The following is a 5,311-nucleotide window of genomic DNA, read 5'->3' as shown; positions in this document are numbered from 1 at the left end:
CTGGTTGTGGTATTTTATTTTGCTGAATTAATTTGAGAAAAAGATGCTAGCTGCTTCTCTTCACCTACTTCTTTCTTTCTTTCTTTCTTTCTTTCTTTCTTTCTTTCTTCCTTCCTTTCTTTCTTTCTTCCTTTCTTTTTTTCTCTCTTTTCTCTCTTTCTTTCTTTCTTCCTTCCTTCCTTCCTTCCTTCCTTCCTTCCTTTCTTCCTTCCTTCCTTTCTTTCTTTCTTTCTTTCTTTCTTTCTTTTTGCCAGAGCTGAGGACCAAACCCAGAGCCTTGCATTTTGCTAGGCAAGCGCTCTACCGCTGAGCTAAATCCCCAAACCCTTCACCTACTTTAATACTAGTATATTTTGGATTATATAATACAAATATATGTATAGAAACTTACAAAGATCATACATTTCCAATGAGGGAGACATCATTTAGTCTGCATCACTGGTATGCATTTGTAAAACATTTTAATATTGCAAACATTAGAAGTTTTACCATCAGGCATGGGAAATGGTTTATACTCTGCTACAATGATGCTGATGAACATCTACACAAGGCCTCTTAGTGACAGCAATCAATCAGAGGTAGGAGTTTATCAATGAACTCCCAGACATCCATCATTTCCTGCTGAAAATAGCTGTGCATCATGCTTTCATCATGGCTGTTTTTGCCAATGCTTTTAGTTTCTCAACAGTAAGAGAAACACACATCAAGGGAAATAAAGGGGCCCAATCTCCATGGAAGAGGAGAATCGGGCTGTCACTATCAGCGATGTTGATAAGACCCCAAGGAGAAGTCTGCACGGAGTGCAGCAATGTCGCATTTCTGTTGTGTGGTGAGAGGAGTGCTCTGACAAAGAAATGGCATCTCCCTGAGAAAATCCTCCCTAAACAACTGTTAGGAGGAATGCTATTCTTCACTCCTTGATCTACCAAAGCCTTTACATTTTCTGCTACACTTCTGTTTGATTTCAGATGCATTATCCCGGGAACCTGGTGAAAGTTCTACAATATCACACCAAGGAGGCATAGCCATATTTATAATTAATGCAATAGGCATAACGGGCCCATGTGGGAAGACATAGTTCACGTGGGAACTTTTGACATCCGCAAAAGCTTTGGCCCTGCTGTACCCAGTATCTCCTGATCCACAAAGAAAAATAACTGCAGTGGTGGCCTTCTAGGTGGGTCCCATGGTGGGCAGCTGGGTGGACAGGTTGTTCTGCACATCTCCCGGCTGGCAGACACGCTTTGAAACTTGAGTTCAGTATTTTAGCCTAAGTCTTCACAGTCATATAACTAATAACTCCTGGATTCTTTGCTGACTTTGTGGCATTTTTATCCTCTGTGACTGTTATTGGAAGTTGTGAATGTTATAACTGCCACACTCAGAAGTTCAGAAGTGAAGATGTTTGTGTTTTTTAGGTTTAACATACTTGGTACTTAGAGTTTATTTCTAGGCTTTTCCTGGTACAGATGACTGTCAAGTGAGTTACTACATGACTTGTTTAATAAATTAAAAAGTGTAAGAGTATGTATTTTATGAAATATTATGCTTCAGTTAGAGATAATAAATCAGATCATATTTTTTATTAGTTTTATTTTTTCCATTTTTTTAGTTAAGAAAAAATTTTTTTCATTTTACACACCAGAGATCCCCCTCTTCCCTCCCCCTGTTCCCCCAGCTTTACTCCCCAACGACCCCCCCCATTCTCCCCGACAAGAGTTTCAAAATGCTCCTAAGGGTCAGGTCCTCATTTGGAAAATGAAGCCTCCAGAAGACAGCTGTCTTATCTGTAAGCATGTGTGTTAATGTGTTTGAATCTGTTTGTGCATGTGTGAGGAGAGAGGCAAAATTGTTTTTGCACAGGGCAGAAGGCAATGTCTCATAGGCTTGCAGGCTCACAGAGGGAGGTGCGAAAGAATATCGAGTTTTTCTCTTTGGGTACCATTGAACCAATCCGTTACAACATGTTTTGCTTTTTCATTTTAGAAATCTGTTAAGACTTCAATCAGAAAATGATTTTAACCAAAACCAAAATATCCTTGCCCTAAGAACTCTTATTTTACATCTATATAAAATCAAAGAATATCTTAGGGAAGGAGGTTCTGAATCACCTGAGGCTGTATGTGTGCAAGTTTTTTTTCTTTTGGAGATGGGGTTCTTGTTATGTTTTCTTCAACTCATGAACACAAGTGATTCTCCTGCCTTAACTTTCAAAGCAGCTAGGTGTCTACCCCATGCCTGGCTTTATCTTTTTTTTTTTTTAAATTAATTTAATTTTACATATCAGCCACAGATTCCCCTGTCCTACCTCCTCTCCCTCCCAGCCTCCCCCCCCCCCCCAGCTGGCTTTATCTTGATTCTTACAAAGGATCCATCATGGTCAGGCCTCCTTCTGAGGCTTCCTCCTGGCCAGGACAACACGTCTTTTCCAGGGCATGCTCATCCTTCTGTTAATAAATTTCTCATGGATGTGCTGACAGCAGTTCTTTTGCATTTGTACCCAGTCCCCACATAGCCTCTTGATAACTGACCTTGGCTTTCTGTAAATCTCTGGATCCTGGATTAAGACCTGGACCAGACACCCATCCTTTCCAGTATCACCCAAGTCAGAGTTCAAGGACATTGTGTGCTTGAGTAAGATCATGTGCCCAGAGCAGGAGCAAGTAGGATACCTCATTTTTGAGTATTTCTCTTCATCAGATTCCCCAAATTCCAATTCCATATCCTTAATCTGGTTATGTCAGGAGTTTCTGCCTGGGCACACTCCACAAGCCTCTCCAGTGGTCAGATGCGATCAAATAACAGCTGGCCATTGGGTGTAAACTAAGAACTGTGAGAAATTCTAGAAAATCTTCTAATAGCCATCTGCCTGCCCTTCTTCCTAAAGATGACTACAGATGGCCAAACCTTAAGCCATAGTGTGAGCTGTAGTCCCATTCTGGGGCCAGCAAAGGATCACAACTGCAGGGTCCCGGGCATGGGCTTCACGGAAGTGAAATGACAATAAACCTGTGATGCTTTGATGCCATTGCCATCATAACCCCAAACTAGTCCTGAGTCACATATTGAGGCTTCCAATTTTGTAAAATGATTGTTTATTCATTGTGCAAGCTTGCTTCTTCCCTTTCCCTGCTTCTTTCTTCTTGCTTTGTTTCTTTGTGATGCCGAGGATGGAACCCTATTCCTGATAATGCTAGACAGATGCTCTGCCACTGAGCTGTGCCCTAGCCCTCATTGTGCACGTGGGTTGACATGGTTTGCTTCCCTGCTGTTTCCCCATGGGTGCTGACTCACAAATACTGCTGAAAAGAAGTCCATCATGATTCATATGCGTTTTCTTCCCCATCAGGCTAATATTTGAAGTGCAAACTTCTTGATTAATTAAAAAAAAAGACTTAGTAATACATAAAGCAAAGCTTAAGAAAACAAAAGATCAAATGCAGAGTGGCTGTCTCTGCCCATTCAAGGTGGGCACAGAGTTGAGGTAACAGAAGAAGCTGCAGATGCCAATGCAGATACTAAGAATGTTCTCCACATGCAAACTCCATTTGGTAGTTCATGCAAAAGTATCTGGACCACTATCCTGTGTTTTCATTATGTTCTAAATGCTGATGCAATAGTTCTGTTAGAAGCAAGTGCCTTTGAGGAAACTATCCTGCAGAGTGGAATCATGGTTCTCAGTGGCAAAGGTGATAGTGAAGGGCCAGTGGCAAAGTGTGTGTATAAAGCGGTGTGTGTCTATCAGACAAATAGCTGAGATGCTTCAATCTTTTCATTCAAACTGCAAAGTCAATAAAACATTTTCGCAACGGATGGTTATATCAAGAAGTGGAATTGACAAAGGGAATTTTAATAAAAATAAAAACCAAAGCCACCTTGCTATTTTGTTGAGTACATGGGTCATTTTGACTTTATGATGTTCTGGAAACAGTATGTATTCAATGGTAACTACAAATTTTTAATTTTGATAGTTTCCCTGGCTCAGTATTCTCTTATGACACTAGATGACAGTGGTGAGCCACAATAGTCATCCTATCTTGAAAATGAACCAGTTGTTGAGATTCCAGTGTGCTGTGTTATAGTGAGGCTGGATTAAGTGTAAATGCATTTTAAACTTATGATTACTTTAACTTGTGATAGATGTTTAGGTTATGACTTCATCATGAGGAACACCTGTATGTTGACAGTAGAGCAGCTGGGTCTGAAGATGCAAGTCAGTAATCCCAGCTTTCAGAAGGTAGAGGCAGGAAGGTTGCCCTTGTGAAGAGGCGGCTTGGGCTACATACACAGCAAGATGCAGACTAGCTTGAGTATTCAGCAAGACTTTTCTCAAGCTCTACCTCCACCAAATATAAGAAAACCATTTTGGTGATTGTTTTGAACTTGTAACTAAGAAGACTAAAATGTATTAAAATGATAAAAACATGCAAGGAAATACAAGCATGCACGAATGCCTCATTCAGTAACAACACATGTAATTTTGAATAGGATAATGTCCTGTGTGATAACCACAGATACAAGCCACCCTGTCATTATCACTCTCCTTTCATTTACTCCCACCACTAAGTTTTAGCCACATAAATCTACTTTTATCAGTATATGTTAATCACATGAATTAATGGGTTTCTGTATATTTCCACACATAAGCAATATGCTACGGTTGTAGCAGGTATTTTTCTCAGTATCTCCATGCTTTGTATCTGATTTTCTTAGATTTGTCTAGGACAGCTAAGATGTCATGTCCATGGTAGTCAGCTCACTCTCTTGTTAGGATAGGCCTTAGGGTTCTTTCTATTTCATGTAAATGCTTACAATCCCAGAGGCACTATGAAGAATGGCTGTCAGCCTGCTTCCTAGAATTGACCTCATTGAGCGTGACTGTTCCTGTTTCTTCAGCAACTTACATCATCTTCTTACGTCTCAAGTTCTGGAGGAAATTCCAGCATTAGCCACCAGCTAGAGTGGTATCTGTAATAACACACACAATGCACTTAGTATAGTGCTTGGCATACACACTGAATGAGTACTACATCTTAATAATATTAATTAGCAATCATTTATCTTACAGACTGCTATATCCTTGGTTCCTTCCAAGATATTTTCCAAATTGTAGACAGTTACTACATAAATGAATAAACAAAGTGTAGGAAAAATTAAAACATTTTGTTGTGCTAAATTTTTGACAGAATTCATATAAAAAGCAATTTAATTGATTCATAAAGTGTTCCACTGTACATAAATTTCAAGTAACAAGCCCTACTAGTGAGGAAATTAGAATCAGTTAAAAATGCTTTTCTTTCATGATAAATCA

General features: G+C 39.7%; 1 pseudogene; it reads right to left on the bottom strand.

The window, feature by feature from the left end:
* Positions 1–555: 555 nt before the first annotated feature.
* Positions 556–4,869, bottom strand: LOC118577422 (annotated as a pseudogene).
* Positions 4,870–5,311: the final 442 nt, after the last annotated feature.

This window comes from Onychomys torridus, chromosome 2, assembly GCF_903995425.1.
Source record: "Onychomys torridus chromosome 2, mOncTor1.1, whole genome shotgun sequence".
Lineage (NCBI taxonomy): Eukaryota > Metazoa > Chordata > Mammalia > Rodentia > Cricetidae > Onychomys > Onychomys torridus.
This window is presented reverse-complemented; position numbering and strand designations above follow the sequence as displayed.